Here is a 14,694-nt window from a genome sequence, read left to right as displayed (position 1 = left end):
CTTACACTTCATTGTCATTATGCTCTCAAAGACAACCAAGGCTGAGGGAAGGCAAAATCAGTAGGAAAATAACTTCACTACAAAATAATTCATTATGGTAAAGAGTTTATCAAATGAATGAGTAGCACTGCAAAGGTGACTGTGAAGAAAGGATGTATGCACATCATGTATTATTTTGAATTTACCCCTTATGTAGGCACTTGTGTCTTGCGGGGTTATTGACTCAGAGGATGTCCCCGCAGAGATGCCTTCGGCCACAGGGCGCCCACTGTTTTGGCTGAGGGCCAACTGCTCAGCCTCTGTGAGTGGTGGTGGTGGAGGACCCCCACCTGTTTTTCGGGCCTCCGCTTTTTTTCTGTTGGCTATAACGGGCCACATTTGAGCATACAGAGTAAGCAAATATGTACTTGTAATGTGCTCAGATAATTTCAATAAGTGCTTACAGAAAGAAAATTAATGTAGCCTCTAACTGCAATTGATTTACATGGGACAAACAGACCAAGCACTATGGCTCATAATACAATTACACCTTACCTGTTTGGACTATATTTTTATATTTCATTTTTACTTGCTGCCAGGAACGTTGGGGGCCTGTTGGGTTGCACCTGCGCTCACATCACATCACAAAATAAAATGTATAAAATAACAAATAAAATAACATATGATCAAATAACGTGTTAAATGGGTGGAAATCCCTCGATCAATGTTTAAATTAACACTCATGCATTGACTCTGTCGGCTATGTTTTGCCATGCATGCTTTTGCAGCTGTGGCTGTGTTACTTTTTTCCGCGGAATTTGCATGTTATCAGCATATGCTGCCATTAGAATTTCGGCCTCAAGCGCTGTGAAATACATTGACCGCGCCTTCTTTCCCTCCGTCTCCATGGTGACTCGCTTAATCTGTGCTCCGCTTATCAGGGCTTTATGTATCCTCGTCCGCGCGCTTCACTTGGGGTTAAAGCAACTCCGCGTTGACTGAACTAATTGTTATCAGCCTTTCTGAAACGGAATATTCCGAGTTGGACAGTTCGGGGTTACTCAACCGTGAGTGTCGTTTTTCACTCTGAGTTTTCCAAACCGGCTTCCTGAAACAGGGCCCTGGTGGTCCATATATCGAAAAGGAAGGTAAATATAACATTTAAGTTTGCCTGATATTTAAAGGTATAACAAATTTGAATGTTGTGCAAAAGTTGATTTATAGTCAGTCTGCCCCAGGGCAGCTGTGGCTACAACTGTAGCTGCCTCCACCAGTGTGTGAATGTGAGAGTGAATGAATAGTGGAATTGTAAAGCGCTTTGAGGGCCTCGAAAAGTGCTATATAAATGCAATCCATCATTATTATTTATTATTATTATTATTATTATTATTATTATTATTATTATTATTATTATTATTTCAGTAATTCAACTTAAAAAGTAAAACCGATATTAAATACTCATTATTTGCCAAACTAGACATTTTTAGCCCATTTAGTAATTATGATGATTATGATTTTGAACTTAAGAAAACCCAACTTCAAAACCAGAATATTGTGAAAAGGTTAAATATTTTAGACTTAAAGTGCCACTCTACTATGAGCTAATTAATTCAAATCATCTGCAAAGGGTTCCTGAGCCTCTAAATGGTCTTTCTAATTTAGGACGACTCACAGGATGGACATGACTGCTGTCCTGACAGCTGTGGGGGAAAAAACACATAATTGACACCCTCCATAAAGAACACCTTAAAAGACATTGGCTGTTCCCAGAGACTATCAAAGCACATTAATAGAAAGTTTTGTCCAATGTAAGTGTGGATGAAAGGGGTGTCACATAGTGTAGTGGCTAAGACCGCAAGGCTGCTACTGAAGCATCCTGGTCTTCCATAACACCTCAACAGATCCACAGACTGATTGCATCCATACCACGCTGCATGGAGGCAGTAATTTATGCAAAAAGGACCCAAACAAATAGAACAGGTTTTTCATAAGTTCTACGTCTTAATTATTAACATTATAACAAATACTTGAAATGCCTCACTTTGTATGTAATGAGTCAATATCGGTAATTTCACATTTAATTTGAATTACTAAAATAAATGAACTTTTGCACATTACTCAAATGTTTTCGATTTTTGCCTGTATGCAATCCCTTTCAATAGAAAACATTTAAACTGACTGGAGTCTATATATGATTCAGTTAAAATGAACTGTAAAGTGCCATGCGATGACATGTTGTGAAACGATGCCATGTAAACAAACTAAACTATTTCTAAACAATTTTTTTAAACAATTTCTTTAGGGCTCAGTTTTGGTTGGAGCTGTTTGCGGATCTTCGAGACGCTGGATACTTCAATGGAAGTCATGAGCATCAGTGTCTTTTGAGATTTTGCTTCACTGACATTGTTCAGAAGGATCTTGATGAATGTGTGAAGTTGTGGAACACTCATCGGATTCGTCCCTCAAGAACAGCTTCATGTCCAGGAGGCGTGCCAAATGAACTGTACTACCTACCCCACAGGTAATGGATAATAATGATCAAATAATTACTTTGTGTAAACATATATTAATGCAATTGTCTTCCATTGACCACAGATACGGCTCCAGGGACTGTGGATTCCTGATTCAACAATCTGAACTGGACACTTTTCTTGAGTCTAGGCTGTCAGTAGTTGTATGTGGGGACTCAAACATACAGGAGTATCTGAATTTTGTAATGGAGCAAAATCATTTTCAAAAGCCAGTCTGCTGGGAGTCTGCCACTGAACTCTACATGAAGTTATTAGAAATTGCAAATTTCTAAAAAAAAAATAAAATAAAAAAACCCAAAAAAAACCCACCTTTTTTCTTTTTTTTTTTTTTTACCAAAACCTATAGCATATGCTGTATTTTTGTACTAGGCTACATGAGTTGGCTGAAGATGCCAAAAGTTTAAGTTAGTGTTTGTAAAAGCACATTCTTACTGCAATGTCTTGCTAATTGTGATCCTTGTTTAGCTGATGGAAGTTGAGATACAGTCCTGAAGATTTCGATAAATAATAAAATCAAATCTTGCACTGTATTGTGGGTTTATTACAACTTTTAAGAGTAGAACACGGTGCACTTTTAAATGCCTTTACTTTTAGCAGCACTGTCAAACATTTGAACAAATCAAGTCAAGCCATTGTATTTTAAATCCCCTTTGAACATATGTACCTACATTTTAGAATAAAAAAAAAAACACGCTCAAATACATAACTGATTTCTGGATAAGTCCTGTATCAAAAAACCTACAGAATTTACAATGTAATGCCAAGAAGAAGCAGCTGTAAGTGACTGGGTTATCTAATAAAATTACAATAAACCTGGTAAACCAAAATGGATTTGTGCTGTACCACTAGTATGTCCCACCTTCTCCTATTCATAACATATTTAAAAAAAATCTTGACTTAAAAACTTGAGAAACAAATCAACAGCAGGTTTGAAATACAAGGCCAGACATCCTAGAAACATCCAAATCCTGGGGAGTTTTGAATTCCAAAATCCATGTTGGATTTAAACACAGAATATGAGGTTGTCATGGGTAGTTTCAATGAGTTTAAGCATGTATTTGCCATCGGGAATAAAGAGTCATCCAGGAACTGTAGGCTTGGTAGTGGATCTAATCCAGAAGGTGGCAGTAATATTAGCCCAGTTGCAAACATCAGAACATCGCCCACCGACACAGCAGTTTGTGATTCTGCAAAGAATAAAAAATAAATTAAAAAAATTATATATGTATATGTGAATTCAACACATTGTCTTGTAATGAGTACTAAAAGAAATACTGGTACAGTGGGGCAAAAAAGTATTTAGTCATTGTGCAAGTTCCCCCACCTAAAATGATGACAGAGGTCAGTAATTTGCACCAGAGGTACATTTCAACTGTGAGAGACAGAATGTGAAAAAAAAAAATCCATGAATCCACATGGTAGGATTTGTAAAGAATTTATTCGTAAATCAGGGTGGAAAATAAGTATTTGGTCAATAACAAAAATACAACTCAATACTTTGTAACATAACCTTTGTTGGCAATAACAGAGGTCAAACGTTTACTATAGGTCTTTACCAGGTTTGCACACACAGTAGCTGGTATTTTGGCCCATTCCTCCATGCAGATCTTCTCGAGAGCAGTGATGTTTTGGGGCTGTCGCCGAGCAACACGGACTTTCAACTCCCGCCACAGATTTTCTATGGGGTTGAGGTCTGGAGACTGGCTAGGCCACTCCAGGACTTTCAAATGCTTCTTATGGAGCCACTCCTTTGTTGCCCGGGCGTTGTGTTTTGGATCATTGTCATGTTGGAAGACCCAGCCTTGTTTCATCTTCAAAGTTCTCACTGATGGAAGGAGGTTTTGGCTCAAAATCTCACGATACATGGCCCCATTCATTCTGTCCTTAACACGGATCAGTCGTCCTGTCCCCTTGGCAGAAAAACAGCCCCATAGCATGATGTTTCCACCCCCATGCTTCACAGTAGGTATGGTGTTCTTGGGATGCAACTCAGTATTCTTCATCCTCCAAACACGACGAGTTGAGTTTATACCAAAAAGTTCTACTTTGGTTTCATCTGACCACATGACATTCTCCCAATCCTCTGCTGTATCATCCATGTGCTCTCGGGCAAACTTCAGACGGGCCTGGACATGCACTGGCTTCAGCAGCGGAACACGTCTGGCACTGCGGGATTTGATTCCCTGCCGTTGTAGTGTGTTACTGATGGTGACCTTTGTTACTTTGGTCCCAGCTCTCTGCAGGTCATTCACCAGGTCCCCCCGTGTGGTTCTGGGATCTTTGCTCACCGTTCTCATGATCATTTTGACCCCACGGGATGAGATCTTGCATGGAGCCCCAGATCGAGGGAGATTATCAGTGGTCTTGTATGTCTTCCATTTTCTGATGATTGCTCCCACAGTTGGTTTTTTCACACCAAGCTGCTTGCCTATTGTAGATTCACTCTTCTCAGTCTGGTGCAGGTCTACAATACTTTTCCTGGTGTCCTTCGAAAGCTCTTTGGTCTTGGCCATGGCGGAGTTTGGAGTCTGACTGTTTGAGGCTGTGGACAGGTGTCTTTTATACAGATAATGAGTTCAAACAGGTGCCATTCATACAGGTAACGAGTGGGGGACAGAAAAGCTTCTTACAGAAGACGTTACAGGTCTGTGAGAGCCAGAGATTTTCCTTGTTTGAGGTGACCAAATACTTTTTTCCCACCCTGATTTACGGATAAATTCTTTACAAATCCTACCATGTGAATTCATGGATTTTTTTTTCACATTCTGTCTCTCACAGTTGAAGTGTACCTCTGGTGCAAATTACTGACCTCTGTCATCATTTTAGGTGGAGGAACTTGCACAATTGGTGGCTGACTAAATACTTTTTTGCCCCACTGTATGTCCTCGTCTTGTGCTACTGTTGCTACTGTTACAATACAGACAGAGCGACATAGAGCTGAAGTCAGGGAGAAGAGCTCTATAACATACAGTCTTTTAGCTCCAGGCAGAAAGACACAAGATGAAGGTTTTTCCTTATGGATTGTTGGCCAGTTGCTTTACATCGTCGAGCTTTCAAATGGAGCTCAGGAAGAATGTGAACAGAAATGATCTGGTGTTGGATTTTAATAAAGAGATGCAGCATCAAGATCCTGATGTCACATGATCATAGCAAAGGGAATTTTTTGGATGTTTGTATGTGTAGATGGAAATAAAAGGAAACAGAACCTGAATGTTAAGGGAAACCAACAGAACATTTAGCACAAAGACTCATGAAACAGCATTTCTATAGTGACAGCTGCAGAGCGGCCCACCTTAATTTTATCTTGCAGGGTTTTTTTTCAGCAAAACAAATGCTGCAGACAACCTCAATCATTCTGTTGTGCTTTATTGCTCCAGCCGTCCTGTAAACGAGTCCCATCTTGTGGCCACATTTGGTAATGTTTCTGGAAACTAGCTTTACTATGAGCCAGTGATGATTATTTTTAATGAGACTGTAAGTGTCAGGGCTCTGTGTGCGGGCAGGCGGAGAGGAGGATCCAAACGCAGGACTCAGACACTAACTTGAAACTCAAAGAGCTCAGCTTTATTGCCGGTACGAAAGCAAAACATGAAGTGAACATGGAATATGGAGAACCGAAACACACAGGCATAATCTGATGGCACGACGCGACACCTAGCATGGGAAAACACAGGGCTTAAATACACAGGGTAGTAATGAGGGAATGGGCCACAGAAGGGAGACACAGCTGGGGGAGATCAGGGCTAACGAGACGGGGGAGCTAGGCTGCACACACACTAACATAAGACAAAGACTTTCACAATAAGACAGGAAACAAGAAGTACTAAACCAGATGCAGACATGACACTGAACAGAAACTGCAATACACATGAGAACCCAAAACCTAAGAACTGATCCCTCACCAAGAATAACAGAAATAGATCCATAATGATAATAATAAACAAAGCACCAGAACATCAGAAAACAATCCATAATGCAAAAATAAACCAAAACATAATAAACTCAAAATACTGAACTGAATACTGAATACAGAACCGTGACAGTAAGGTTGTATAGTGCAGATGCAGGCACTGTGGGGTTACCCTTATCAGTGCAGAGGCTGCAGCACTTGTAAACAATCATCCAGTTATTACTATTATTATCATAAACTGTTAGATCTGTTACTACTCCTTCAAGGAGAGGTCTGGACCTTTACCAGGCGTTACCACTGCAGTTCTTTCATTCTTTTGTCAACCATTCTACTGTAGGTATGATGGTGTGCTTGAGAAGTAAACAGTGCAGTCAATATATTTGGTACAACTGCGGTAACAGTTTTATTAATAATAGAATTTTTTTTAATGCAAGTAATGTAATAAAAACATCCATTAGTTCTAGTAAAAATAGAGCTGGCAGACCTCAGTCTAAGGACAATAAAGATGGTGTCAAACTTTGGAAATCACCAACCACCTTACTCAGACTAATATTGTTGATTTGAACACTGCCACCTCAAGCTTCCCTTTCAACTTCTCGGGGTTGTTATTTATCTTTTCAGATCCTTCCAGCAAATGTCTTCTTCTATTATTAATACTGGCACCTAATTACATCATCTAATTAAATTCTGTAATTACACACAGATCTATTTATGTGTATCAGTATTTCTGTATGAGTGCATGGGTACGTGTATATATAGATAACACTATGCATGAATATACATATATTAGTATAGGTATGTGAGCAAAATTGCATGCACGTTTGCATCTGTGTAGATGAACATATCAGGCTCATCACAGTTGAGATTTCAATTCTATTTTTCTCCCATCCAGGACAAGCTGTTTATAGCTTTTCCTGTTACCCTTGTACAGTGGGGCAAAAAAGTATTTAGTCAGCCACCGATTGTGCAAGTTCCCCCACTTAAAATGATGACAGAGGTCAGTAATTTGCACCAGAGGTACACTTCAACTGTGAGAGACAGAATGTGAAAAATAAATCCATGAATCCACATGGTAGGATTTGTAAAGAATTTATTCGTAAATCAGGGTGGAAAATAAGTATTTGGTCAATAACAAAAATACAACTCAATACTTTGTAACATAACCTTTGTTGGCAATAACAGAGGTCAAACGTTTACTATAGGTCTTTACCAGGTTTGCACACACAGTAGCTGGTATTTTGGCCCATTCCTCCATGCAGATCTTCTCGAGAGCAGTGATGTTTTGGGGCTGTCGCCGAGCAACACGGACTTTCAACTCCCGCCACAGATTTTCTATGGGGTTGAGGTCTGGAGACTGGCTAGGCCACTCCAGGACTTTCAAATGCTTCTTATGGAGCCACTCCTTTGTTGCCCGGGCGGTGTGTTTTGGATCATTGTCATGTTGGAAGACCCAGCCTCGTTTCATCTTCAAAGTTCTCACTGATGGAAGGAGGTTTTGGCTCAAAATCTCACGATACATGGCCCCATTCATTCTGTCCTTAACACGGATCAGTCGTCCTGTCCCCTTGGCAGAAAAACAGCCCCATAGCATGATGTTTCCACCCCCATGCTTCACAGTAGGTATGGTGTTCTTGGGATGCAACTCAGTATTCTTCTTCCTCCAAACACGACGAGTTGAGTTTATACCAAAAAGTTCTACTTTGGTTTCATCTGACCACATGACATTCTCCCAATCCTCTGCTGTATCATCCATGTGCTCTCTGGCAAACTTCAGACGGGCCTGGACATGCACTGGCTTCAGCAGCGGAACACGTCTGGCACTGCGGGATTTGATTCCCTGCCGTTGTAGTGTGTTACTGATGGTGACCTTTGTTACTTTGGTCCCAGCTCTCTGCAGGTCATTCACCAGGTCCCCCCGTGTGGTTCTGGGATCTTTGCTCACCGTTCTCATGATCATTTTGACCCCACGGGATGAGATCTTGCGTGGAGCCCCAGATCGAGGGAGATTATCAGTGGTCTTGTATGTCTTCCATTTTCTGATGATTGCTCCCACAGTTGATTTTTTCACACCAAGATGCTTGCCTATTGTAGATTCACTCTTCTCAGTCTGGTGCAGGTCTACAATACTTTTCCTGGTGTCCTTCGAAAGCTCTTTGGTCTTGGCCATGGCGGAGTTTGGAGTCTGACTGTTTGAGGCTGTGGACAGGTGTCTTTTATACAGATGATGAGTCCAAACAGGTGCCATTCATACAGGTAACGAGTGGGGGACAGAAAAGCTTCTTACAGAAGACGTTACAGGTCTGTGAGAGCCAGAGATTTTCCTTGTTTGAGGTGACCAAATACTTATTTTCCACCCTGATTTACGGATAAATTCTTTACAAATCCTACCATGTGAATTCATGGATTTTTTTTTCACATTCTGTCTCTCACAGTTGAAGTGTACCTCTGGTGCAAATTACTGACCTCTGTCATCATTTTAGGTGGAGGAACTTGCACAATCGGTGGCTGACTAAATACTTTTTTGCCCCACTGTATAAACCTTCACAGTCAAGCAGATAGTTGGACCAGTAGCCCACAGTTTGACTTTCCAGATGTCTCCTGTTACTTCCAGATGGGCTGAAGTCAGGTTTGAAAAGTCTCTCAAGTTCAAGAGCTGTGAGTTTCTTTTCCATGTGACACAGGACCGGGGAAAGCAAAGTAGGGTGTTGCTGGAGCGCACTCAGGAAATTAAGTGCTGAAAGACCCTCTTTAAATCTAAAGAATGAGGAGAACTTTTTGTCATTTACCAGTTACATGCACAAACTATGGACACACTTTGAACTTTGGAAACCTTGGAGAATGTAAAACATTTCAGTTGGAAATTATAGAATTATTGTTATGACGGTGTTGTGCATAGTCTCTTCTATAATAGTCTCACCTGTCAATTACAGAGTTTCGAGCAATTATATACCACCGGAGATAGTCAGACACAATGTCTTTCTTTTCCTCAACTGTGGAAACATGCCTTAGACAACCAGCCACCTGTAGCATAGTACTGTGTTTTATGACAGTGGACATCCACTGAACCAGCACTGTCGATCTGAAAAACCCATAAAAATGGACATACACAATGTAAGCTTATGTGTCTGATTTTCATTCCTGTCACGGTCTGGCTGGCAGACCGTGGGGGATGTTGGAGAAAGGACCCAAACGCTGGACTTAGTGGAATGAGCAGTGGGTTTATTTACAGTGAGGTAAATGTACACCATACAATAAATCTCCAAAGTGCTCCCTCGACTCCCGTGACGTGTCTTCCCCTAAGTGCTGGTATTCCGTGCTCTCTGCTCCCATGCCTACGCACACCCTGTGCGTCCTGCAGTCCCGTGTTCCGCTCTCCTGAGGGAAAAACAACAGACACCGCCGTTATGGCACCAACTCCAGCAGGCATACACTGACCAGTACTTTAAACACTGACATGCAGTCTAACTCAACAATCCTGCGCCGGAGGAAGCTCCATCGCTCTGTTAAGTAGCTCCCCCGACGAGCCCGATCAGAAGCAAGTGTGTGAGAACCTAGGCATGACCGGCAGCCGGCAGGGCCACGCCCATCAGGCCTGCAGGTGGCTGTCCTTCATTCTTCAGTCACACCCGCAGACACCCACACACCCACACCAGCATGGAACACAAGAGCACAGTGCAGCAAACATACATCCAATACACTAATAACAATAATAATAACAGTAACAATAATGGTTCACACTGTTCACGAACCCCGAGTCCCCGGAACCGGGTCCGTGACAATTCCTGTTTTTTCCCTACACAAAGAAAGAATATTTTAATTTCATACAGATGAAGAAACTGTAGTTCTATCCTGCATTCAAATCCTGCGCTGTCCTCACCTCTTGTAAAGCTTTCCCTATGTCGTCATCTGTGACTGAGGCAACTGTTGCTTTTACTGAAGTCTGGCCTACAAGATAATGTACCAGCTCTTCTGACAGGAAATGGGGCCCTGGACCACCATGCACAACTGACACAGCTATCATCTTTCCTGCTAGGTAGTAGTCATTCTCCCTTACAGCTGTGAATGAATACAGTAAATGATAAACTCTCTCACACACACACACACCTCTCTCTATCGATCGATCAGAGCCGATCGATGTCAGATCAATCGACCAGATAGACATACTAATGCTGTGTTGAAATAATCCAAAAAAATATTATGAGTTGCTTCTGATAATAATTTAAAAAAATTGATTTACAAGTCCCAAAAATGTTTTTAAATTAAGTTTATCAAACATCTGATCATTGCATACCCTTTGCATTGTAGACGAGGAATCGATGTCCTTCTGGTCCATCAAAAATGGGAAGATCTTTCATGTGTTTCATTAGCAGACTCAAAAACTCTCGTTTTGGGCCACCTGCATCAAGTCCTTCTTCTAGAATGCCAGCATCATCAGTAAATTTAACCAACATGTCATTGGTTTCAGAGTATGACAACCGCCTGAAACCCCTGACTGCTCCATCCCAGACATTTGCTCTTGAGATGTTGAATCTGCTGACACTTCCATGATGAATAGCACTGGATAAGTTTGCAATGATGTCAGGTAGAGTAATGTTAACGTCTTCCCTGTAATCACAAAAATGAAAGACAGAATGCAAGACTATACAATTTAGTGTTGGTATTTGAAGTAGTATTTGATATTTTACAGTGTTTTGGAATCCATCAGTGAAGTAACTTCAACCAGCTCTTCATCCTCGTCCTCAATGCATGGGGCACACAGGTCTGCATATTTACTGTTGAGAAATTATAATTCCAACATTAGAAAAACTTGTGTTGACCCTATAACTATCTTTACCCATTTCACAAACCCAATCCTGTACTGTAGTTACAGGTTTAAAATTACGTATAAGACACAATTTTATTTACCTATAGGGACTCATGACTGGATTTGTTTCGTTTTGGTGATCAAGATCCTCTGTATCAGATATTACAATCTGAAAAACAAGAAAAACAAGGATTGCATACTGTACATAAACATACATAGCATTGTATTATTTCAACAATAGCAAAAAACCTCATGCTGACATAAATTGCCCAAATACCTGACATGGCTGTATGGTAGATGAAGGTCCTGGAGCATGTCTGAAACAGAATAAGAGTATTGGAATTAAAATGTCCAGATAAGAAGCTCATACAGTTTAATATTTTTTATGATACCAACATTATAAAAATGCTATGAAACCAATAAATATTTTTATTAGGGCGGGGCAATAAAATAACAATATGTATTGCACTATACTTTTTTCTCAATGGAAATATGAGACTATTGCAATAGAGCTATCCATCCATTTTATATGCTGCTTATTCCTCTAATCCCTCTTTTTTTCATTGACATAAGAATAGTCAATCAATTCAATTCAATTTTATTTATTTATTTATATAGCGCCAAATCACAACAAAAGTCGCCTCAAGGCGCTTCATAGATACAGAGAAAAACCCAACAATCATATGACCCCCTATGAGCAAGCACTTTGGCAACAGTGGGAAGGAAAAACTCCCTTTTTTAGTTATCTGAAACGAATGTAATATGTTAATACATCTGTCTGTCTGAACGTATGACAGGAAATAAATATTTAAATCAAAACAAGCTTCTGAGGATTTCACATCTTACTTATGAGCAACGGCACATTTAATATGCACAAATCTAGCTGTTTATATTGTGATGTATATCAATATTCCCTGAAATAAAACAAAGAAATATTGTGACATATTGTATTGCCCAACTCTAATATATAGCAGAACAAGCTCTGAAATAACTTACTCCTTCTCTGCATGTTTACCATTAGGGGTACTCTGGTCTTGTGGTTTGAAAACCTAAGATGAAAAATATGCACTTTTCAAAGCTTTCAACAACTTCGTATTGCATTTAGATAGTTCATCAAAATAATAATAATAATTTTTTTAAAGAACATACAATCACACAATGAAAATAATCCACCCATGGATGTTACAGAATTATGATCATTAAAGAGAAAAAAATAGAGCACTCAGCCTGGGCCACTCACAGGCCTCTGGCATGGTGGAGGGGGAAAAAGTACACACCAATGTGTCTGCCTGGTTGAACTCAGCTGTGCTTCTTGATGTAATCACAATCTCAGGGTCTGAGTCTGAGGTACCATCCTCTGCAATCAGAGCTGAGAAAATAAACACATTATTAGTTGTTGTATATGTAAATACATCAAAATATAAAATTAACAAACCTTGTTTGAAGTGGCTCTCTGGGCAAATGAAAAGAGAAATCCTGTTGTAGTTCTTTCCTATTTCCTCTTTGTAGTCTGCCAGTCGGAGTGGCCTTTCTGTCCCAGGCACATTTATCACCTCTGTGCAGTCGGGATACAAAAGGACATATGGTCCCTCCACCAAGTCCTTGTTGAATGTTAGCATTTTTTCTACAGCCTGCTTTCAGGAGGTCAGGGGCTGTAATTTCGGGGCTAATAAATAAGGGCAGTGTTTTCCCTCTTAGCGGTTTTAAGTCCGTTTGTTGTGACACCATTATTCCTATATTGATCTAGAAACAAATAATAAAAGCAAGATCACTTTAAGAATAATTGCCAAATCCTCGTTTATAAATTTACCTGTGATGGCTTACCTTGACAGGTTTACTCTGTAACTTGAGTTTAAATTTTGCTCCACAGTTGAAGGCTTGACGCTCTTTGAATTTTGATTTTTTGTACTCCATGAACTGCTTGTATGACGGACATGTTTGTTCTGGTTGAATGAAAAACGTTTAACATCAAAACGGGGTTATAAGCACTCTCCATTACTAAACGTAGACGAGAATACAGTATAAGGAAACATAAAAAGAAATCGGAGCCAAAATGGTAAATAAACGTGCTATTTAACTGAAATAGTATAGACTGTCTGAAGAGAAAAAAAGTGAGTAATATATCAAAATTACTTTGTACAGAATTTTTTGTATGTTTTGCATGCAGAGTTATTGACATGTAAAGATTGAGCAGCATAGGTCAGACGAGACAAACCCTCGGCTTTGGTGAGCAGTGTTCTACCCTTTAGGGACAAATCCCTTTGCAACCAATTGTTGAGGACATTTTGAGTTTTATTGATGATAGGGTTAAAGTTTAGAGCGTTCCTAGAATTCATATCCTTGGTAATAATGATTCCCAAATATGTTACACAACTTTTCACTGGGATACCGGAAACATAGGACACGGTACACTTGTTCACATCTTTAAGGAAGAGCACTGTGTCATCTGCCAGCTGACTGATAAAAATCTTTCTTCCTGAGGTCTGAGTCCAGCTTTCCAATGCCAGCCAGGTCACATGACACAGGGGTGTGCTCTGATGTCAGCAGGCAGGTCAGTGGATCCCTCTGGTGATGGATATATGGCAGTGAAACAGGAGGAGGCCTGAGAACAGATAGCAGGCTTAACTAGCAGGACAAAGTAGCATGTAGTACTTGAAGGAGTCATCACAGCCAATCAGTTCTCAGGAAAATGGAACATCACATAAATATTTCTCTTCTTTGATTTTCATCAATGTATTTCCTTTGATATATTTTCTGTCAATAGTTCTGCCTGATTAGAAGCTCATAGGCACTTCCTGTCACTCTACAATAAAATGATGTAAAGGCTGCCCTCTCTGCCCTCCCACTAGCTGACCTAACTGACACAAGTAAACTGTGCTAAGATACCCTACATGGACTAAGGTTCTTGGCCACATATATATAGATTTGCTTGGCTGTAGAAATCCATGTCATGGAGCTCCCAGCGCACATTTTTGATGCTTCTGTTTGTGGCAGAGGAGGTTTGGAGCTCTGCAGAGCCTTGGTGACTTTTACTGACTGTGCACCCCTACCCATTTATTATGAAGAAACAGCACAAAAGTTTTTGCTTTTTTTTCTATAATACAGATGTATGATTTAGATTTATACTTATGTGGCAGCTATTTACTGACCTGACAAAGTTATTGGAAATGATTTCATGTCATGAATTACACAAGTTATTTTCCATGAAAACTAAAAGTGGGGAGATTTAGATTGTCCAATCAATGTTGCTACTAATTCCCTGATTGATACATTTCTTTACATTTCCCCTTTTTTTTGTTGATTCAGAAATAATTCATTTATCAAATTAAACTCCAATTCCTGCAAGCTTTGACAAAGCTGAGCATGTTCGGTCTGTTGTGTATACAGTCGTGGCTCTAAATACAAACTGAAGTGGCAAAGTGCGCAAAAGCAAACTTTGTACTACTGACAAAACATGAGACCACAACTGT

The 14,694-nt window shown here is 40.0% G+C and overlaps 1 pseudogene; it reads right to left on the bottom strand.

Annotated features, from left to right (window-relative positions):
* The window catches only part of LOC113035372 (uncharacterized), a 46,242-nt pseudogene extending 32,982 nt beyond the window's left edge, over positions 1 to 13,260 (bottom strand).
* Between the last annotated feature and the right edge of the window lie 1,434 nt (positions 13,261 to 14,694).

This window comes from Astatotilapia calliptera, chromosome 13 (genome assembly GCF_900246225.1).
Source record: "Astatotilapia calliptera chromosome 13, fAstCal1.2, whole genome shotgun sequence".
Lineage (NCBI taxonomy): Eukaryota > Metazoa > Chordata > Actinopteri > Cichliformes > Cichlidae > Astatotilapia > Astatotilapia calliptera.
This window is presented reverse-complemented; position numbering and strand designations above follow the sequence as displayed.